Source organism: Peromyscus californicus, unplaced genomic scaffold (assembly GCF_007827085.1).
Source record: "Peromyscus californicus insignis strain IS unplaced genomic scaffold, ASM782708v3 Scaffold_8__1_contigs__length_139910024, whole genome shotgun sequence".
In the NCBI taxonomy this organism is placed as follows: domain Eukaryota; kingdom Metazoa; phylum Chordata; class Mammalia; order Rodentia; family Cricetidae; genus Peromyscus; species Peromyscus californicus.
The window spans coordinates 104,943,251-104,967,269 of NW_026294606.1; the positions used below are offsets into that span (position 1 = coordinate 104,943,251).

The 24,019-nt window shown below is 45.2% G+C and overlaps 1 protein-coding gene across 2 annotated transcripts in view; it reads left to right on the forward strand.

Moving 5' to 3' along the window:
• Positions 1 to 431: 431 nt before the first annotated feature.
• Positions 432 to 24,019, forward strand: part of Smpd3 (sphingomyelin phosphodiesterase 3) — an 85,360-nt gene continuing 61,772 nt past the window's right edge. For both annotated transcript variants that reach the window (XM_052727672.1, XM_052727671.1), the window contains exon 1: positions 432 to 611. The gene's annotated coding sequence lies outside the window, so the exon portion shown is untranslated. The remainder of the gene's footprint in view (positions 612 to 24,019) is intronic.

Genomic DNA, 24,019 nt, shown 5'->3' on the forward strand with positions numbered 1-24,019 from the left:
AGACAGGGAAACTGAGGCCTAGGAAAACTGAGGCCCAGGGTCTCCAGGTAGGAACAGAGAGAAAAAGAGACCCGACCCCGCCATAGAAGCTATCCCAGGTCACGTGTATTCCTGCGAGGGTCCGGGGCCTGCCCCACTTCCCCATCCATCCCTAAGGGGCCGATTTTGCTATGGAAACAGTCCTCCCACCCTTCTCCGCGCCTAGGGCTTCTCAATGCACTCTGGGAAATGCAGTCCATCGTTGCTTACCAGCCCGCGGCACGAGTCCGCTCCAAGGCCCTAAGAGACTACATGTTCCAGTAGGCAGAGCAAACACTCGGGCGGTCTCTAGGGACAAGGTCTCCACAGAGGGGCCGGAACCTCCCAATGGGCAGCCTCCTGGGCGGAGCCTGCATCGCCATTGGCTACGGCGGCGCGGGGGAGGCGGGGTCAGCGGAATGAGGCGCGGAGCTGTTCGCCGCTCCAGGTGCTGAGTCCGAGGGAGGCTCCGGATGCCAAAGCCGCGGCCGCTGCAGCCGCGAGAGCCGCCGCGGGGAAGCCCGGGTCGCGGGGAGCTGGGAGGCGTCGCGTGCGCTGCCCCGCGCCGAGCGCCCTCCTGAGCGCCGTCTGAGGTGGGTGCTGCAGGACTCGCTTTTGTTTTATTGAGGAGAGCGGGGTCTGGGGAGTTGACGGGACGTGTCCTCGCCGCACTCAACACCATCTGTCCGTGGAGCTTGAGGACTGACTGCGGGCCTCTTCGTGGCCCAGTGCCTGAGGTCGGAGCAGCCTAGGCTGGGTTTTGTCGTGTGGTGAAAGGGTTTCTTGAGTGTAAGGGATGAGGGCTGGAAGACCCTCTCTCGTCTCTCCTGGGAGAGCATGAAAAAGGCTTGAGTCTCCCTTTCCCTGTGCCTCAAGTCGAAGCTTCTTGGGTTATTGAGGAGGGAGAGAGTGTTCTGGGAGGAGAGGTTTGGAGACAGGGGAACCCTTCCCCACAACACCCCAGCGGCTTGAGGTTGCAAACGGGGATTGGAATGTGATGGATGAGACTCCTCCCCTCCCCTTAGACTCCTAGGTTTCGAGTTGTTGGGGAGACCCTTCCCCTTGCCCTCCTTTGCATCCTAGGAAATGGCTAAACCTGGACTCTTCCCTTTTGCGCCCAGTTCTTTGTGGGGCATTTGCTTTTGAGGAATGGAGAAAGTGAAGGGCTGGAGGACCCCTCCCCATCTTGCTCCGGGCTCCCATAAAGGAAAGCACTGATGGATGCTCCGGTCCTCTGTGATGGAGCCGCGCCTAAGGTCTAAATAGACTGGATGCGGGAGGTGGGTGAAGTGAGAGTCTAAGGGATCCCCCCTTACCTAGGTCTTATCTCCCGGGCCCTCTGCACCTAGATCCAGGTCTCAGGCAGTACAGAGTGGAGATCATCCTCCCTGCCCCGCCACACCCCGGGGATTAGAGCTCTAGCACCTAAACGAGGAGTCAGATCTAGATGGGCACCTGAGGGGCAGGACCCAGTGGTCTCCCTCTCCAGCAACCTGCAGCTCCAGGCGATGCCCTCCGCGTTCGCGGATCCTGGAGGGATGCTCCGCTGCATGCCGAGCGCGCCCCAGATCTGGCCGCGGGGATCTGGTACCAGGCGTGCAGCGGCTGCTCTCAGGTGCCCGGCTTTCGCGCTCTGCCCAGGCATTCGCCGGAGGACAAAGCGGCGATCGCGGCACTGACAGGCGTGCATGGCTGGGCTGTGCGAGGGGCGCGGCTGAGGAAGGGGGGCTTCGGGCGCGGCACGGGTAGCTTCCACGGAAACGTGCCAGGAGCAGAGAGAGAGAGAGAGACAAAGCGCGCTCGCTCCTCGCGGGCCCGCGCGAGCCGGGATGGAAAATCCCGAGGGAGGAGGTGGTTGTGCTATGCTGGGTCCTGTACCATGCACTCTTCTCTAGTTCCCCCGCCCACTCTTGAACCCCACTGTTGGTCCTGCCCCAAGAATGCGGTGTACGCGATGGATACCAGAGCCAGGACTTGTGACCACGAGGACTGGGATGACCAGGGGCTCTACCTTACGGGAAGGGTAGGGGTTTAGGGGACATGCGTGAGCCAGGTCTAAAGAGGCATGCTACTCAACCTCATGCCCTATTAGCTACAATAGGTCAAATTTGGTTCTGTGACTGGGTGTATTTTTATTGGTAATAGTGTGGGCCAGAGTGTGAGTGCAAATGTGTGTGACTGGGTGAATGTGTCGGTCCGTGCTTCAGTGTTCACGTGTGTGCCGTGCTGTGGTGAGCCTATACATATGGCAGGGGGAGGGATGGAGAGAAGGAGAAAGAAGAGGAACCAAGCTTGGAGGTAGAGGGGAGCAAGAGTCATCCTTTCAACTCTCAAGCCACACTGCTGACCCAAGGTTCAAATGTGTGCCTTCAGGATGGAGGCAGCTTAAAACTGCTCAGGGTCTAGCCTAAAGGACTGGATACATTCCAGTCAGTGAAACTTCACAAGGATGTGGCCACCTCTTCATCCCTTTGGGAACCCAAATCTGAGCCTGACATCATCATCAGTCCTCATCCCCTGGAGCGCCTGCCTTATCATGCTGTAGTGGGCTACCCTAATGACCAGAATCTGCCCTACCACTACCATGACTGCCAAGTAAAGTTTGGGAGGCCTATCAGTAGAGTCTGGAAGGATTATAGAGCTAGGATTACTAGTAATCACAAATGAAGTCTCAGAAATACCAGGTGCAAACCAGGCATGGCAGCCACATACCTGTAATCCTAACACTCAAAGGCTGAGGTAGGAGGATTGTCATGAGGTAGAGGTCAGCCTGGACTATATAATGAGACTCTGTCTTGATACTCCTAATTACACACCCTCTCAGGACGGATCAGTCCCAGGAATTGACCCCAGTTTCACTTCCACCATCACTTTTATGCCAAAGGTTTTTATGTAGCTTCAAGATAATCTCCTTCACATAAATTAAGGGGATATATTATGAACTGTGGAAGAACCAGACAGTGGAGCCACCAGCCAGTCAAGCCTACCTGGTCCTTTTCCCTTAAGTATCCACTGCCAGCATCCACAGTGACCTCTGCTGGAAGGAAGTCAAACCAAGGCACAATTTGACAACCACTACTCCCCTGTAGTATAGAGAGGCTCAGAGTTGGTGTGGGCATTATTAGGTAGAACCACACACCTTTCTGTTGGTGCTAATTTCCTGTTTACCTTTGGAGTAGATGTTCTTGTTTTGGTTTGGTTGTTTGTTTCATAGTGGTGAGGATACCAATTAAGCTCCTCCCACTGAGGCACCTTCTTTCCCCAAGATGCTGTTCTTGTCTATGTTCTTTCAAATGGCATCAAGCAGTAAAACTGCTGCTGTCTTCAGCCACATGGAAAAGTGGCTCTGAAGGCCTTTATGTCTCTGTACAGTTGAGAAATAGAAAACAGTTATCAAGATCAGGGAAGTTTGGGTACCTTTCTGGTCTCTCTCCTATCTTTCTTTACTCTTCCCTTCCTCTCATATCCCATTTTTTAATCTTTTTCTCTTTCTTCTTATTAAAGCAGTCAGTAACACATTTTCAAAACCAAACCTTATTTTCCTCAATGACATTGTGGCTTAAAAACTTCAGACATCTGGAGGCTATTACTAAATACAAAAGGCCCTTTGAGCACTGGTTTTTCCTAAGAACTGGAGTGGGGGAGATGGATGAGACATACTCAGTCCTAAATGCCTGCCTGGTGACATGTGTCTCTTCTGGAGTTGCTCTGAAAGGATTTCACACTGTCACAAAATTGTTGGAGCTCCTCAAAGGAAAGGCATTTAAATACCTGGCATTGTTCTTACTTTGGCATCCATGTGATTTGCATTGAACTACGTGACTCAGTATCATAAAGTAAAAATAGGACTTAATTTCTTCCTTGCCTGTTCAGAAGGTGACTGCATATAGTGTGTGTTGTGTTCTGCATTGGTGAGTGAAAAGCTAAATCACCTCATAAATTGAACCACCTGATCATCCCGATTAGAGAAGAGGGCTTAACATTACCCACCAGTGATAAAATTATTTTATATTCCTTTTCATTCACACCTGAATCTTTGTATTGTAAAACATTTCCTCATGCTCATGCATTATTGCTTTTACTTGAGGTTAGTCAAGAATGTTTAATCCAGCCGGGCAGTGGCGATGCATGCCTTTAATCTCAGCACTTGGGAGGCAGAGGCAGGTGGATCTCTGAGTTAAAGGCCAGCCTGGTCTATGTATTGAGTTTCGGGACAACTAGGGCTACACAGAGAAACCCTGTCTCAAAAAAACCAAAAAACAAAACAAAAGTTTATCCCTTGTACTGAAGCCAACAAATTAAATACCAGCAGATATAGGAAAATGTGGATGTTATTTTTGTTCTTTGGGGGCTCAAAAAATCCTTGAAGCTCTTAGGAAAAAAGTAAAGGACTCTAAATTAGAAAATTCTTATGGGTGGAGTTATGGCTTTCTGAGAAGAGACTCCTTAAAAACACCCAGGAGGGCAGGCTGGCCATGTTGAAGACTGTGAGAATGGATGACAGTGAGTGTGCATGCAAGAGACAGCATTCATATTGGGAGTACCCCTGCTTAACGCAGCCTTGCTGGAAAAATTTTCCCAGGTTGCTGTAGCTCCTTCTCCGAAGCAGCTCCTTGGTGGAGGAGTGGCTGAGCGAAGGCGTGGATCTATCCAAGGTTCTGGAATACAGGCCTCTGCCTGCCTCCTTCAATGAGCAGGGAATAGAACAGAGCCGAGGGCTACCGCTTCTGTGAGGATTTCCCTAAATCACAGAAGAGAATGGAAGAAAACAGAGATGTAGAGGTTTTCACTGCATCGTCTTGAATAGGCCCATCGGCAATCCCTATTTAAAGAATTACAATCTAATAATAAGAGGAAACATTTTCTAAATCAGGCTGTTTGCATGCAAGAATGCATTTAATCCTGACAGTCCTATGAGGTAGTGTTATTCCCACTTTCAAGGTGAACAAACAAAGCTTTCAGAGGAAAGGGGTGCTAGTGTTCACACAGAGGGAGCAGTGTTTAGGGTCCATCAGGATCTACTAAAGTCAGAATCCATCTTTGCCACATACCTTTTTCTACTGCTGAAGCAAAAATTGAAGTATTGGACTGTCCTATGTAAAGGTATATCTAATTTTAGAGGAATGAAGTTAGGGGCAAACTAGAATTCGAACACAAGTCATAGAGTCCTTCAAGTTCAGCAAATATACTGTCATTCTTATTCTATTAAGGTTTGTTGCTTGGACCTAGTTACCAAAGAAGAGAGTGTAATAACAGGGTTTTCTTTCCAGAGTGGAAAATTTTCACAGGAATTTAAGCCTGGTTAGCAATAAAGTGGATTTTTTTAAGAAAGGAAGAAGAAAAAAAGCCTCTGCTTTTTCCCCCCAAATACCAAGTGCATTCAGAGCGGACAAAATAGGGATGTTGTTAGGAGAGTCCTTTCATCTATTCCCATTCTCCGATTTTCACATCAAAGTTCTTAACACCTAAAGAAAACTTTTCATTGTTGTGGACCTCAGCCAGTCTTAGGCAAACAACATGTTCCTGCCCTCACACCATCACAGCTAATGCTCTACCTTCAGATGTGGCTCAAGACTCCTGGAGGTGGGCAGCTTGGAGCTTGGTGAACTCAATGTCACATGTTCTGGTTTTCCCAGGGTAGCAGTTTCAACTGTCCCCATCTTTCCACACACATAGGGTCTTGTGCCCAGGAACTCTCTGTTTGGTAGCTGTAGCCTTAGATGTCTAAAATGGGGAAAGAGGAATAGACTTGTCCTTTTTCTCTTCTCCCTGGGTTTTGGTTTACATATCGCTCAGAAATAGCAGGCCTATTCTCTTAATAAGATGCTTTTCATTAAGCTAGGTCTCCATCCCATTTCTGAGTGATTCCTTTTCTCTACATGCTGGGGCTTTACAGAGCTCTGACACGAGACGTGGTTTCTGAGGGCATTTGGAGGCTAAGGATCTGGTTTCCCATCTGGGTCTGCTCTGATTCATAGGACCACAGACAGATTTGATTGTTGTCTTATTTAGAGTCTTAGTTCTCTGCAGCATCAGAACAGCATGTAATAAGAGACCATTTGTGGAGGTCTCTAGACAGCCATGACTATGCCTGAGCACCACCCTCTTTGCTAATAGGATCAGGAAATAGTTTTAAATCCCAGGTATCTCCTCCAGAAAGCATATACTATGAAGATTTAAATCCAATATAAGAAAGGAAACAAAATATATAATTAATTCCTAAGACTGTTGTAATTATTCTGGCAAGAACTCAAAGCTCCCTCAAAGGAAGACTGGGTTTACAATCATTCAACAAATAGTTCTACTGCCTGCAATGTACCAGGTACATATCTGGGCTCATAGAACTCAACCTCCGACTTGGCACAAGTCCTGACATTAAGAAATATTGAGTGCGCCGGGCGGTAGTGGCGCACACCTTTTTTTTTTTTTTTTTTTGGTTTTTCGAGACAGGGTTTCTCTGTGTAGCTTTGCGCCTTTTCCTGGAACTCACTTGGTAGCCCAGGCTGGCCTCGAACTCACAGAGATCCACCTGGCTCTGCCTCCCGAGTGCTGGGATCCAAGTTTGATTCACATACATGGTGGTTCAATGACCATCTGTAACCCCAGTTTCAGGGGATCCAACAGGTATGCATGTGGTGCACATACATGCATGCAGGCAAAACATTAATACACATAAACTAAAAATAAATAAATCTAATTTTTAAAAATTGTAACAATATATGTGAGTGTTGAGGCATATAGTTGAGGCTGGGTTCAGTCTCCAGTTCTGCAAAAATTTATCTAAGTATATATGTATGTGTACATATGAATATAATTATATATTGCTTACATTTGTAGCTGTGTTATACTTGTACTGGATTAGCACTATGCTATCATGCTCCCTTTTGGGGGACATTTTCTTTATAAATAGATAATTAGCAAAGTAGTTTTTATAACTTTGGCCTGTGATTGAATCCTGGCTCTATCATTTAGGCTGTGTGCCCTTAAACTTCTGTATCCTCATTTATCAAATGAGAGAATAACAGTCTGTCTCTTTGATTATGAGTTAAATTACTTAGAACAGTAACTTCTCTACAGTTAACATTTACTAAATATTAACTGTTCTGAATAATGTGGACATATAGAATATTAAAGGCCAGGAACAACGGGAGTAAAGCAAGCAGGCAGTTTTCAGATAGATCAAAGGTTTATTGGTTGCTAAAACAAGATTGAAAACTTCTGTATAACTCATGAGTTGCTGGGATTTGGCCCCCTGTTTTCTGGTGGCTGATGATGCTGAGGAAAAATTTAGAGCCATCTCTATAAGCATACAATAAATAAACAGATTAACCACATTGTGCACATATCTTCTGTCAATGAGTTGAGGAAGAGGATGGTTAGAGGAGCCCGTACCAGATGACTTAAGAGCTCTAAGTCTCTTGGTCACTAGGGTTCCTCAAGAGAATAAGATCCTTGTGCTCTGGGAGGAAATTCCTAGACAGGAATCAAACACACTCAAGATCAAGGCTGTTCTCCCATGCTCTTGGCTTTGGCAAGAGTCCCAATTCCTCTTCTGTAAAATGGAGGTAGTTCCAACTTTCTTGCAGGTTATGCTGAGGAGGAAATTAGAAAAAATAAATAAATAAAAATCAGGTACTCACACTATAGACCAGGATGGCCTCAAACTCACAGAGATCTGCCTGCCTCTGGCTCCCGAATGCTGGGATTAAAGGCGTGCACCACCACTACCCGGCTACTTTGGAAGTTGATTCATGAGTATGACTATGAGTTCCAGACCAGCCAAGGCTACAGTGTGAACTATCTTAAAAAATAAAGAAAAATCAGAGAGGGGGGGGGGATGGGGAAGGGAGGGAGGAAAGGAAAGAATATATGTGAAGCTCAGTGAAGAATTATGTTAACAGAGAGTATTGGACTATGAAGAAAGTATTCAGATTGGTCTCATAGGAAGTATATGAATGTCAAATTTCATAGGTCAACATGTGATTGGTAGATTGAGGTAGAAGAGCCTGGGGACAAGCTATCCCCTGGTTCTGTTGGAAGACCCCGACTTACAGGAACAAAGTGCTGATGCTAAGTTTGAGGGGCAGCTAGGCCTTAAACTGCATGTTTTTCCCAATGGGAAGGAAACGGGCCCACACAGGGTAGACTAAGGAACAAAGCTGCATTAGTGCAGGTTGGCTAGCAGTGAGAAAGCTGTGCTTTCCACTAAGAGACTTCATCTTGAATCTAATTTTTGCCACCAAATATGTGACCTCATGCAAATGTATTTTAACTCTGTGTGTGTGTGTGTGTGTGTGTGTGTGTGCGCGCGCGCGCGCGCGCGCGCGTGCGCGCACGTGCTTATGCATATATGTAGACGTCACAGGACAACCTTAGCTATTTTTCTTCAGAGGCTATTCCATCTTGGTCTTTCAGATAGCTTCTCTCATTGGTCTGGTACTTGCCTAGTAGGTTAGGCTGACTGGCCTGTGAGTCTTACAGATCCACCTGTCTCTGCCTCCCCAGCCCATGCCCACCTTTTAAAATTTGGGTCCAAGGGGATATAATTCAGGTCCTCAGACTTGCAAGCTAAGCATTTTTACCAACTAAGCTATCACTCCAGCCTGAGTTTTAACCTTTCTGAGCCTCATTTTCCTCATCTAGTACAATAAAACAAAGTTTCTCTTGCTGCCATGGCAATTACATGGCAGCATACAAAAAAAAAACAAAAACAAAAAATGCTTTAGGATAATGCTATCCCTCCTTTATCAAATGCTTATAGTGGCTCAGCTATTATGTGTAAATGACAGCATTATGTCTATATTTTAAGCTCAGGGAAGCAATGTTCAGTGACTTTAAGTAACTTGCCCAAGATCATGCAGTCAGTAAGAGGTATAACCAGGATCCCACCGAGACCATCAGGCTGCAGGGCCTGCTCTTAATCATAGTGATCATGGCCTCTCTAAATACACATCAGCAGGAACTCAAGAACTGTTTGAAGGAGGGAGCGAAGCTTCGTGGTTAGTTTGTAAAGAGGTCTTCTGTTTGGTCATCAAGGGTTAGTGCAATAGGGAGCAGGGGGCAGGTGGGGGGCAGAAAGGCTGTGATCAAATGGACAATGGTAGGAATGCCAACCATGTGCTCCAGTGTACTGGATTGGAATTTCTATAGAAAGTAGATGTTTGAGAAGCTTGGAACATTTGCATAACAAGTGTTAAAGAACTGTGATGATATGGACAATATTGGCTGTCAACTTCACAGAAACTAGAAACTCCTAGGAGACAAGCCTCTGAGCACACCTTCGAGGGACTGTTTAACTGGATTAGCTTAAAAGAAGGGTAAAGACCCCTCTTGACTACGGGTAGCACCATTCATGAACTAGGGTCCTGAACTAAATAGAAAAGAAAAACAAGCTGAACACTAGCCTTTATTTCTCTCTGCTTCTTAATTGTGGATAGACACAATGTGACCAACTACTCAAGCTCCTCCTGCCATGGCTTCCTACTATAATAGACCATACTTTCAACTGTGAGCCAAAATATACCCTTCCTTAGTTGTTTTAATATACAAAAATATGCTTTTAAGTACATTTAAAATTGTGTGTGTACGTGTGCGTGCGTGCGTGCGTGCGTGTGTGCGTGCATGCGTGTGTGTGTGTGTGTGTGTGTGTGTGTGTGTGTGTGTGTGTGTGTGTGTGGTATGTGTGTAGCCCATGCTATAGCTGGCAAATGGAAGTCAAAGGACAACTTTTGAGAGTTGATCTACTTTGTGGATCCTGGAAACTGAAATTATATTGTCAGGAGTCTACCCACTGAAGCATCTTGCAGACTCCTTTCTTTTCTAAAGTTGCTTCTTGTTGGGTATTTTGTCACAGTAACAAGAAAAGTAGCTACAAGAACTAAACACATTCCTAGGCAAAGGAACATAAGATACAAAACCACCAGCTTGGAGCATCCCACTGGATGTGCTCATTTTGTGGCAGCATTGAGTGCATGAATCAAGCATATCCAAGGCCAGAACTTGTGGAAGGTGTAGGCAGATAGTAACCACCATCCAACATGCCTACTAGCACTCTTCAGTTTCCAAAGAATTCACATGGCTACTTTCTTTCCTGTTTTTTCTCCCCTTTTTCTTCTTTTGAGATAGGGTCTTATGTAGCTTCAGCTGACTCCTTACATAACCAAGTCTGGCCTTGAACTCTTCATCCCACTTTTCAAATGTTAGGATTTCAGGCATAATCCCACCACATCCAGTTTATACTACCGCTTCTCTCATTTGCTCTTCACAAAAGCGCTAGGCAGGATAGGTAGGCAGCAGAGGCTGCCAAAAAGCTGCGATGCCTCGAACAGCTGTGGAGCCCAACCCCAAACCAAAGCTAAGGAAAGGCCTTCTCTGTGACAGAGGAGGCAGAATGTTTGTGCCCTGGGCTAAGGCCTTTGCCGTTTGCTCTAGAAGACAGGCAGCCTTTGTCATTTGGTTCATGATTTCCCAGTGACACTTCCAAATGGTTGCCTCCCAGAGTAGTTGCTGTGAGGATCTAAGTCAAGGTCACTGAAAATCCCATACCCCTTTCTGAATGTAGCCCCCATCATTGGCAACCCCTCCCGTGCAGAGAGTTTGTTTCACAAAAGGAGATTTTTCAGGACTTGCTATCTTAAATTCATCCTGCTTATTTTTCTCTAGACAGCAAAGAAACCAAATCCTATCCTCTTTACACTGTAGAAGAAAGATCAGAAATGGCTGCAGTCACAATCTGCACCAGATTTCTCTCCATAGCTACGCTGCTAATAACAATGGAAAACAAAGGCAGGAAAGGAAAAGGGTAGAAATGTGGCACTTCTTCCAAGAGGCACCTGCAGCTCTGTGGAGAATGCACGGGGTGGAATGGGGGAGTAGCTTTCACAGCTATGAGAGAATTCTTTGATGAGTAAAAGAGGAGTTTGATGTACAAGATGATAGACAACGAAAGAGATCATGGTGTCTCACTGTATTTTCTTTGAAAAGTTGTGCTAGGCTTCCAGACACCCTCTACAGTACTGGAAGGCTAGACATAGGGTGGGCAAGGCCACAAAGATTTTGCCAAGTTGTCCATTGATAGGCCCCCTAGCATTTACAAATGTTTTACTAATAGAATGTTATGGACTTATCAGGGTATCAATTCCAGCAACAATGTCTACCAACATATGTTGAATGCCACAGGGTTGAATGATGACTTCTGATGAAGAAAATCAGATTGGGAAATGATCTGAACAGTAAAGGCATGGACATTTGCAATGGCTAGGCCTTGGAAAGTTGGACTTATGGTTACCTCATGGCTGCAACAGCAGCAGCCTTTTTACCTGTCATTCCGAAACAACAGCTCTGATATGCCAATTCTTAGAGGTTCCTATGATCAGCCTCAAAACATACAGACACAGTAAATGCTCAGCAAGTGTTCACAGTTTTCTCACATACCTCACTCCTATTCTGTAATAAGCCCTATGGCAGACATAGAAGAAATAGAAGTAAAGGAGACAGTCTCTGGCTTAAGTGAGTTAGTCAATTCTTTTTTATTTTTTGAGACATGGATCTCACCATGTAGCCCTAGCTGGAACTTGCTATGCAGAACAAACAAACCTCTGCCTCTGAGTTCTGGGAGAAGCACATATGCTATGAAGAAGCATTCTCGACAAGGGGCAGCACAAAGCAATGGGATCTGAGCAGCCATAGTTTTATAGTTCTTAGCCTTACAAAGAACATAACTTTAGTGGCTGGAAAGATGGTTCAGCAATTAAGAGCCCCTGGCTACTCTTCCAGAGGACCCAGGTTGATTCTCAGAACCTGCATGATAGTTTACTTCCAGAGCATCCAATGCCCTTATCTGGCCTCTATGGGCATCAGACATGCATAGACAAACATGTAGGCAAAAACACCTACACACATAAAAATAAATAAGTCTTTTTTTTAAAGAACATAATTTCAAAATAATTGATTTTTAAAGTATTATTATTTATTCATTTAGTTTAATTGACACAGTGTTTATACATATTTATGAGGTACAGTATGATAATTTGATACATGCTTGTAATTTGTAACAATCAAATCAAAGCAATTAGCATTTCCAGTGTAAAGAGACTACACATTTAATAGGACCAAGCCCTGGTAATCTATGCATGAATGGAGGGTTGTAAATTCATCAACTTTAAAAAAAAATAAAATCCACTGTGTACTGACTGTGTATATAGAACATAGCCCAACAGTCCTGCTCTTAGGGACATACAGAGACAGATAATTATAGTGTGGCAAGATTAGGGATGGGCAGAGGCCATAGAGGAGTGGCTAATTCTACTGGGGGAAACACATATACACACACTCATGTGTTGGGTCTAGGTGTTAAAACCTGAGTTAGAGAATACACACCAGCACATGTAGGAGGAAAGACCAACACACTGAAATACTCTGAGATGAGATAAGACATTTGGGTGAGTTTGTTGAGTGACTTTGGATATATCACCTATATCTCTGGACCTCAATTTCCCAATTGGGTGCTCTGAGGGTCTGGCAATGGTCATCCTAACTATATAGGCTGGAGCATCATGAAGGTTAGAGTTGTGATTTTTATCTCCCAGGACCAAGCCTGGCCTTGTCCCAGCCCCAAGGCTTCCTTGTCTCCTGATTGTCTAGACTCTGGTGATGTTACCTCTTAATCTTGGTACCAGAGAAATTCTGTATGTATAAGACACCAGCCTGTGGAGTCCAGTGAAAGTACATCTGCCCTCCTGGGGTGCTACTTGCCTTCATCATCCTTATCCGAAAGTTATATTGGCCTACCAAAGCACTAACCACTTCACATGCTATCTTCCTCCCTCTTCTCACCAGCAGATCTCTGGCATATTGCCTGTCTCTGAGGACATTCTTGGAAAAACTTTGGCCCAGTCAAACAGGATCAGTGATGGCAAGTCAGTCACAAGACCTGCTGCTCAGAGTCCCTAGAAGACAGGACTGCCTCATTTGTGCTTCCTCTAAAGACCTTCTAGGGTGTGAAGCAGGTTTTTCCAACTCAGCTAGCCTGCCTGCCTTTTGCAGACCTCAGACCTCCTTGTATGTGGGTGTAGCAGTGGCCTCCCCACAATCAGCACCTCTGTGATAGGGAATACAGAAGAGCAACTATTAGACTAAATTGAACAATTCTAGTGTTGAAATTTAAACAAACCATTTAAGGCTGCTAATGCACTATAGAGAGTTTTCATGTACTACCTTTCAAAGACAAAAGACAAATGGAGATACCAGAAAAGCCCTCACTGAAATCCCATTTAAAGTACCTTTTAAAATAATTGGTGTGCCCAGGAAATGTCACACCTGAGACTGATATGCCCTGCACCACCTATCTAGGCAAGAGCCAGATCAGGTTCCCTACATACCCTTCCTCTGTTCCTCTGCCCTGAGACCCTCTTCCTGACAGAGCTCATCTTTGCCAGCTGAGATCAGATCTACTCAGGCTACTTTTATCACTCCAGGGCCAGAATAGCCTGAAGGAGGGGCTCTCACACACAACTGATAATGCCAGTGCCCACCATTGCCAGATGCATACAACCTCTGGAGAGGGTTTGGTGTCCCTCATCTCTCAAGAAGCAATGAGGGCACCTCCTGGAAGTGGCCTGTTCTCTCCTGCTTCAGACACACAGGACTCCCATCCTGGTCTTGGCACAATCAAAAATCAACATCAAACCTTCAGAACCTTTCTGTAGGGATGAGAAGGGCAGGCTGAGAGAAGCTGAGCTGGTTAGAAACTGAACACAGAGACAAATGAAAACACTCATTGGCGGCAACAGAAGGCAGATCAGTGAAGTGAGAGACAAGATGTCTCCCTTCCACATCACTGCAGCAAAGAAAAGAGAAATCACCAGCTATGGCTCAAAAGTCACAAAAGAAAGCAAATGCAGGAAACACAAAACACACTGGCAGGAAGCCACCCAGAATGGTTACAACAATCAGTATAAGCATTTAACACTCCCCTGGTGGAAGACAAAGGTCCCTAGATTAAATGAATGCGAGAGGCTTACCTAAAATAAAAGGGCTGCGGGGTAGGAAAAGCCATAGCAGGTAAATGCAAACAAAAGAAAAGCGTGAGTGGCTGGATCAGACAAAGCACAATTTAAGGCAATAAGCAGCGCCAAGCAGAATAAAAGGGTAATTTCATATTCATGGAGGCAATTGTGAAGGCATTGCTGTTCAGAACATTTGTACACTCAGTACCTTAACATCAAGATACGTGAGTCAAAAATCTGTCACAAGAAATACAAGAAGCTGGCCAGTTGATAGTTGTGGGTATAAATTTACATACTACTCTGGGAGCCTAACATCAAGTAGCCAAAACATACATGAAAATAGAAAGGAGTGGTATAATTAAGAGTGAATTAAAAGGTGGTACTGAGTTTGATGTGGTTGGAATGATATTTGCCATGTTTCAGGAGACTGCCGTAAATTGATACTTGTGATCTGAATGTTAAATTTAGTGCACATTTTACATACAGTGTAATTATAATTGCATTTAAAAACCCTAAACCACCAAAGAGCCACTGAAAGAAACTATACCAAAATTAACATTTGGTGTGTTTGGAAGATTAGAATTGAAATACTTATTTTTTTTCTTTTCACTTTTTCTTCTAGTGTTCTTTAATGATCATATAATATTCTATGACCTTAAATTAGAAGAGGCTTACTCTCATAGCACAAGGTTATAATTTTCAATAGGTGAGAAAATATATTCATGGAAGATTGGGTAAAAATGTAACAAACAAGGTCATTAGAAAGAAGTCTGGGCAGGCTAATATACCTAACCCTCTTGGCAGGCCCTCGGGTCACTCTCTGTTTGAAATGCCGTTTTCTTTGCCCTAAATGCTTCATTCCCCCAACTTTGTCCTCATACCTCAGTGTATGTTTTCCACCCCTGCATCCTGCACAGTAGTAGCTCACATGATTTTTCTAAGATAAGACATATGTAGGTTGCCTCACTTGACCCCTCTGCCTGTGCTCCAGATGACCTCACTCATTCATATACAGGGATGTAGCTCTTCTCTATATGCTAAGGACTCCTGAATTCATCTCTAGCTCCAAACGCATTACAGAGCTTCAAGGGTGTATTATACATCAGCCTGTAGATTAGAAACGCCCATAGATGGGCAGGGATGGTGGACATGCCTGCAGATAGGTCTCTTTGAGAAACTAATGGTGGAAAAAGGGATTGAACATGAGACAGGGATGCCCCGTGGGTGGGCGATGAGAACATTTAGGCATTCCCAGTCAGGTGGAAAAGAAGGTTCCCACAAATGAATCAGAATAAATCATCGCCCACTCTATGCCATCCAAAAATGAAACCTATGGCTCTATTTGACTTGCATGATTAGATGAACTAGGTTATTGAAGTAACCAGGAAAAGCAGCAAGGTTGGATTTTAAAAGCTGCCCCGGTACTGGAGAGACTCTGAGTTTCCTTCTGCCGACCATACACATCCAGCTGGCAGTTCAAAAGACACACTGTGCCTCACTGTTGAGATTCACTGGTCAGTGGTTTCTGGTCTGGCCTCCTGACATTTCAAGGCAGACACAAAGTCAGTAAATACTCTTAAGGTTTTTAATCTACCAATAAAATGAGTGAGGATTATGTGGCATGTTAATTCAAAAGCTTTTATAACTACAAGGTACAGTCTCTTTGGAAAGAGCAAAAATAAACTTTACTAATTCTAAACATATATTCTTATCAATTTCAGCTCAAAGTAAATACTCTCATTGAAATGTAAATTACTTTGAGAGCTTTCTAAAATTATTATATATAATTTCTCTTCCCTAGACTGGATTGTTATCCAGTTAAGCATTTTATTTTGGAAGACACAATGTTCATGAGACCACTCTTTGGGAAAATGGTTTCATGAAATCCTATACAGCTATCTGGTTTCAGAGAAGAGATGTTGCTAAGAAACCTCTAGCACGTCGCTTGGCTTTTCTAATTCACAGCCTCCTCCTTAAACATGGAGAAAATAGTACCTACCATAAAAGACTTAACACAAAAACCATATTTCTCAGTAAAGACTCTGCCACAGCTACTGGCTTCTGCAGGAGCTCAGTAAACAGTGGGTATTCTTACATCAAAGGGTAGTTTCCAGTCTCCCCACTCCAGCCTCTGTATGTGATAATTGAGAATCCGTGTAGGGAAAGCCCAGGTTTTCCCCCATCAGGACAGCTCCAAGTCCCTTCCGCTCTCAGGAAGCATCCAAAGGCACTAATTTTGACTATAATTGATGTAACTGTAGGAAAAATCCCAAGAATCTGCTTATTCATTTTGATTAAATTACTTCCAAACTTCATTGCTTTATCATCAGTAACAAATAAATGTCTAATGTCTAAAAGACAAGTCCCAATTACTCAAGAGTCTATTTTCATTAAAATAGGTCTTGGATAACTTAGATCAGCAGTCCTATCAGCCCCCCTCACTAGGTGATACCTGGGGGGCTGCCTCCTTCCTACAGTCAGACTCTCAAGCAACTGGGTACTACAGACCACATTTTCTTACTCCCTCAAACCCATCTTCTCATTGGTACAATGCTTTGCTTTTGGCTGACAGTTAGTAAATGTTTTATGAATAAATGCTCCCTCCCTGTACCGGGACTGGCAAATGTGCATTATGAGCCAAATCGGGTCAGATGACCTGGCGTCCAGCAATAATGTGCACAGAAGGCAAATGATTAAATAATGCATGTCTATCCACTCGACACGACATTCCGCAGCCACTGGAAATGATGCTCTCGAAGACTCAAAGGCCACATGGAGACACATCTAACATTAATTGAGTAAATAGACCATAAAGAGTGTCCTGGTATAGCCATTACGCACATGGACCCAGATTGAAGGGGAAGGCCAAACAGAGCATGCACTGTGAGAAGGATGAGGATTCTACATGAGATGTTTCCAAATTCTCTTCTGTATTGTTTTTACAGTAACAGTAGAATGGGCTGGGGGGCAAAAATGAACATTAGCCTAGGGCTTCCTCATAGGCATGTGCCCAAATTCAATGTACAAAACTCAGAATGAAGGCTGAGGTGCCAGATAGAGGAAGGATAGGTGAGCCACAGTCCATTCAGGAATGAAAAGTAGACTTGACCCAGAATAGCTGCCATGCTCAGTTTCGGTGTCTGAATTAATCTTCCTCTTAGTTTATTGGTGCCTATGAAATTGATTCTCACCACAGAATCACAACTCGTGGCCCCAGCACTGCAGTCAATAAAAAGCATGACCAGGGAGGCAGGGAAAAGCATTTGCACCAAATATGTACAAAGGGGACCACAGTGGCCTTTTCTCTGTTTATGTTTTATCTCTGAGAAGTGTTCCTATACATTACTAGAGATGAAAAGAAATTACAATTAGCATGGCAGGGAGGGGTAAGAGATGGGGGGGATGTCTTCATGCCTCCACTGGTGCTGTAACTGAATACCAGAGAGCAAGTAATTTATCAAGAATAAAGGTTTATTTGGCTTATGGTGCTGAAGGTTGGGAAGTTCAGAATCAGTTGGCCATATCTGATGAGGTCCTTGTTTGGAGGCACTTTTTTTTCTTTCATTTTTCTTTATTAAGAAATTTTCTACTCACTCCACATACTATCCACAGATCCCCCCTCCTTCCTCCACCCACCCCCCAGCCCTCTTTCCCAAGCCACCCCGCATCCCTACATCCCCCAAATCGAGGTCTCCCATGGGGAGTCAGCAGAGCCCAGCACACTGAGCCTAGGCAGGTCCAAGCCCCTTCCCACTGCACCAAGGCTGTGCAAGGTGTCACACCACAGGTACTGGGTTCCAGAAGCCTGCCCATAGACCAGGGACAGATCCTGATCCCCCTGCATGGGTACCCCCCAAACAGTTCAAGCCAAACAACCGTCTTCCATATCCAGAGAGCCTAGTCCAGTCCCATGGGGGCTCCACAGCCACCAATCCACAGTTCATGGGCTTCCACTAGGACCCTAGGAGGGATGGATCACCCTGTGAAGGAGAAGTGGATGAGATCTACATGAGTGGACTAGGTGTGTGTGTGGGGGGGGGGGTGGCAGAGGGTGAGGAGTGGGGGATGAGAACATAGGGAAATGGAACAGGGACAGTGGGAGGGCAGGGAGGAAGATACCATGATAGATGAGGACATCATGGGAATAGGAAGAGGCAGGGTGCTGGGGAGGCTCTCAGGAATCCATAAGGTTGACCCCACCTTGGTCTGCTGGCAGTGGTCCAGAGGGTGCCTGGACCAGTCTACTCTGGTGACCAGCCTAGCAAATAACCTAGCTGTCATCATAGAGCCTTTGTCCAGTGACTGATGGAGGCAGATACAGAGATCCACGGCCAGGCACCAGGCTGAACTCCAGGAATCCAATTGATGAGAGAGAGGAGAGATACTGCAGGCGAAGGACATCGAGATCATGATGGGAGGACGTGCAGAGATGGAGGCACTTTCTGAAGAGTCCTGGGGCAGCATATGGCAAGACAGACAATTCTAGTTTAGGCCTTTTCTCTTCTTTTTTTTTTTAATTATTATTTTTTTAAATTATTTTACATACCAACCACAGTTTCCCCTTCCTCCTCTCCTCCTGTTCCCTCTTCCTACATTCCTTCTACACCCCACCCCTCAACCCACCTCAGCCGGCATCCACTCCTCAGAAAGGGTAAGGCATCCCAAGGGAGTCAACAATGCATGGCATATCAAGTTGAGGCAGAACTAAGTTCCTCCTCCCTACATCAAGACTGAGCGAGGTATCACACACACCACGGGGAATAGGTTCCAAAAAGCCAGCTCATGCATCAGGACAGATCTGGTCCCACTGCTAGGGGCTCCACACAGAGACCAAGCTACACAACTGTCACCCACATACAGAGAGCCTAGGTCAGTCCAATGCAGGCTCCCTAGCTGCTGGTTTAGAGTCTGTGAGCTCCCATGAGCTCAGGTCAACTGTCTCTGTGGGTTTCTTTGTTATGATCTTGACTGCCCCCTGACTCCTACAATCCTTCCTCCCTCTTTTCAACAGGACTCCTGGAGCTCAGCCCAGTGCTTGGCTGTGGATCTCTGCATCTGCTTCCATCACTTACTCTTCTTATAAAAGCCACAGTCCCATTGGATTAGGGCCCCACCCTTATGGCCTCATTTAATCTTAATTACCTCCCAAAGGCCCATCTCATTTGAATCAAGTTTCCACCTTTCACAATGGAGATTACATTTCAAATGTGTGTTGGTGGAGATGTTCAAACCACAGCGGAGAATAGATATTGGTAGTGGGGAGTAGGAAAGGGGGACAGCTTCTGCTGTTGTCAGATCAAAGCTGACCTTGGGTATGTTGCCTCCTCTACACTTGTTGCTAGATTTCCAGCTCCATGTTAAGTTCTTTTCCTCACTAGAGATCTAAATTTACTCCTCTCTCCTAAGACAAACCCACTTGTTGGTTCCAAGAGCAATTTGCTCCCTTGGAAAAGAATAGAGGTCTTATACAGACACTCATTGCTAGCAAGGATGACTAGGACAGACCAGCATCAACCCTGTACCATTTCTTCCTAGCTAGGCTACATCTGATCGTGCTACTCCCCCAGGCCCAGATGACAGGGCCATGGTGAAAACTGCTGATCCCCAAGCCTTACTCAAACAGAAACTACTGTGTTCCTGAATGTGCAGGAGTCTTGAGGCCCAGTGCCCTTGGGCCTCCCCAGACCTTCTCTGGAAATGCAGCCCAGCACATTGCTAAAGGAAAGAGTGCTAAGCAGACCTGAAGCCCTGTCTAGTTCCTTGTCTGGAAGTACTGATTATTCACAGCTTCAAAGTATCTAACATGATAGGACTGGATCCTACTGAGCCCAGCAAGAAAGCTGGCAGGTTTTGGCTTTCATATCTTGGAGCCCAATCACCAGCAATCAAACTCCAGGGTTTCTACATCCACCTCTGCATATCTGGTAGGCCAGGACCAACTCTAGATCCATAGTTGCAGTTATTTAGACCCTCACAAGTCTACCCTGTCTTTTACACACAGAGCATAGCCATCAGATCATTATCCCCACGTGATTGCCAAGTTTGGTTATATCACTGAGACTCCCCCTACCTAGTCAGGCTGGCCTGCTTTGCCCATTTCAACATTGGCCACTCAGATTTTTTTTCCAATGGTAAAGATTGAACCCAGGGTCTCACATGCTAAGTAAGTACTCCACCACATAGCCACAAGAACCCTCTGCCCTCTGCTGGGAACTTTTGATGTTACTGTAGTATTCAGACTCTAGAAACTGATGGATCGTAGCCTTTTTTGAGCTCTGGACACCCTTATGTGGCATAGTTATCTGTGTCCAGGTTGTCTCTCTCTCCTAGTCCAGACCCTGGCACAGGTGGAAGGTTCTACAACATGGAGACCTCAGGCTTGCCTTTTATAGAAACAATCAAGCTCTTGATTTTCCTCCCATAGTCAGGCAAGAAAAAGCAGGGGTTGAGATGTCACTTCCCAGCATGACTTCCTGGAAAGTCCTTTGCTCTCTGTGACCATGTTTGCTGTTTTCCTCCTGACCTTTAAAGCTCAGACTCAGGATCATCTGGGGACAAAGGATAATCCCTGCTCCCCTTTGAAAGTCCAAGCAACAAGTCCTTTCTGGAGCCAGCCAGCCAGCCCCTTCTGTTATTGCACCTGCTCCCTGCAGATGTGCAGGGAAGGGAGAGGGAAATGTATTCAGTTTGCAAACCAGAGTGCCAGTGGCTGCTTGAAGTGGTCTGCATTGCTGTTCTACTGGAAGTGTTGCCTCTAACATACCCATCAAGCACTAGTCCAAGTCTTTCCGATCAGACACAGTTTATTGCCTGCTGCCTCCTAATGCTTTTTTTCCATGGCCAAATCTTCCCGGGCAATGCTCACAGAAGCGAAAGGGCCTTCAAGCTGGAAAATCTTGGGCCATTAGCTGATGTAAGTGGAGTCTAGTGAGTTTGTCTCCACGGTGATGTTTATTTTCTTGCTCTTGGGATGAGACTTAGGCTACTCAGATGCACCAAGGCAAACAAGGAAATGGGATGTGGTGAAAGTGGATACCAGTACAGGAAACCCAGGGAACCTGGCAGGAGGACTGGAAGTGAGTCCCTCTGGGGCCTTGTGTCCCCTCTTTGAAGGCCTATCTTTCCATTGTATTTCTGAGCCTTGAGTCTGGGGAACACAGGGATCCTCAAGTGAACCCATCTTATACCTGCCCCCACTTTCTAAGCCCTTCTTCCTCCCTTCTGTCCTGCCCACACCTCTCTCTTTCCTTTCTCTGATTTAATGTCTCAGCTCCCACATTTGAAGGTGACTGCTCACAGTCCATCAACACCCCCCACCCCAATCATTTTCAATTCCCCATCCAATCTTGGCTTTGAAATTTGGTTGCTGAGTGAACCTAGGATACCTCAGCCTCCCCACCTGTAAAGCGGGAGTAATTGTATCAACATGTGGATTGATGAGAGGACATATTAAAAACACTGAAGGTATTTGACAGAGATAAGCAACCTATAAACATAGTTATTATTGTTGTTTCTGTTGTTAATAAACTCCAGCGGCCTGAGGTTGACAGTGAGCCTGTATGAAACATTTAAATGTGTGCACATTGTCAGGGTGGAAATTTAGTACACTGATGGAACAGCAGTGAAGAAAGTAGCTGTGTCCCTTGGCCTCTTGGGGATGTTTCTATTCTGAGCAGTTCTTTCTCTCGCCATATTGATTTTAAATCAATTGTTAGGAGCTTTTCATTGTTTCACAGCTTTTTAAAGCATGTCTCTCTCAAATATTCAGTAGTTACTACTGCCAACTTCCATCAATGAGTTACTTGTGTAGGGGCCAAGTTGCAGGGGTGAGCTACTAGACCAAGCAGGGATCAACTTCAAGCTGCCCTAGGGACACTCGTAGAAACTTCTAGGCATAGTCAGGAACTGGTTGTCAGCATGACCTGGGTCAGCCAGTACACCACTTTTCCTTTGTGTCCAGTCTTTATAATGACATAGCACATGGGGTTGTCAAAGATCAAACGGGGTTATCAAATCAATATTCACTTTCCTGGTGATGTACTCATGTCTGACATCCATGCAGTCTGGTTAGATGCTGGGCAAATGTCCTGATACATGTAAAGGTTCTATTTTGAACTGAGATTTGTCTTTGCAAACATGAAGCAGGATTAATATTGCAATAGTTAAGATGATCTATTGAGACTTTATTTTATTTTTACTTTTGTTCTGTCTTAAACCTGAAGTTTATCTTTCTTGAGGAAAATATGGCCCACAATCAACACCAGAGATCCCTGCTCCTTCTAGCTAAACCCACTCACTCAGCACCCCTGAGCACCTTTACATCGACAAGCTCTGTGGGAGAAGCTGGAAGTCTGTATGTTTGGCTGACTTCTCTACAGCAGAGCACAAAGGAGAGAGTTGGGAAACCCAGGTCCTAGCTCTTCAGAATACTGTTCCTCCACTTCTCTTACAGTGGAAATACTTGTTCTCCATGTTTCCACCACCTAGTTCCAACCTGCTCTGGCTTGGCCATTTACCTACTGCCCCTTACCCTGCAGATTCACTCATCCATCTCCTTGCAATACTAACAACTTCGTTAGTTGAAATCTGAAAAACTTAAGGTTAACTTTGAGACTTGCCATGGCTTGACATTGTCCCATCAATTCCTTCAGCCACTTCAGTCACTTTCAGGCTCCAGAGCTGCCAGATTCCCCCCTGAATAGCTTCATTTGTGCTGCTCTTCTTCCATGCTCAGTGTACCTGGGCCATACAAAAGTGTCAAGCTTAGAAAACACCTGCAGTGGGTAAACAGAGCTGGCCCAAGGTCCCTTGACTAAGCCAGAAGCAGAGGTCTAACGTATAAGACTAAGGCCCCAAGGGAGAAAAGCCAAACCCTGTCTGTTTGTAGAAGTCTTGGAAAAGTCTTCAGCCTTGTGGGTCAGGTCACAGGATGGGGGTGAACAGATGATCTCTGAGATCTCTTTTGTGCCAAAGATTGGGCCTTGAGAGAAGGAGAGAAAACCTGAGTCAAAATCTTGGCCCTCATACTAACTTGAATCAATCACTTCACTTCAATAAGCCTGTTTCCTCAACTATAAGTTGGGAAGATCTCAGTATCTGCTTATGGGTTGTTGTGAAAAATCAACGAGATAATAACTTTGAATACCAGTGCAAAGCCCTGTTAATGAATCTAACTAAAATCCTAGAAAGCAGGGTAGGGCCATGACAAGGGACAATGGTGAAGAAGTTTGTCCTCTTCAAGGAGACTTTTTAAGCTCAAAGAGATCACTAAGGACCTTCACTTTAAATTTCTCTTCAATGGGAGAACCATTGCTGGACAGCCAGACTCTGGTAACTCCTGGGAAGTCAGAAGCTTTCCCAGAGCTCCCTGGAGGTCAAAACAAATAAGAAGCATATATATGTATAGGAGGCAGATTTCAGCCCTCTCAGATCTGTAGCCAAGGAGAAAATTTTCCCTTCATTTCTTCTCAAACCCTCAGCAGACTGCAAAGAACTCCTGAGTAGGAGGTGAGCTTCCTCTCTGCCAGTTCTTCCCCTGGGCAGGGCCCTCAAACAGCTGGACCATATTTTTCTTTCAACAACAAATGCATTTTCCTTCTCTGAGTCCTGTCTTATTTTCCTCCTGAACACTTTTCCAGCTCCTGACTTTCAGGAGGTCTATCCCTCAACCTGGCTCTTAGCACCTGGCCCAACATATGTGGCTTCCATGGTTCTGGGGAAAGGGAGGGATCAATTCTGGTTCTGTAGAAATCAAAATAAACCTCCTCTCTAGCACAAAATAAATTCCTCCTTCTGCTGAGAATTTCTGCTGGGGTTTAATGATGCTGAGAAATTTTTTCATCTTACCATTTCAGAGGCTAGAAACCTGGTCTTTATTCATTTAATTTTTTTTCACAGGGTCTCATGTATTGAGACCCAAGCTGGTCTAAAACTGGATTCTCAACAAGAATGACCTTGAATTTCTAATCCTCCTGCCTCCATCTGATGAGTGGTGG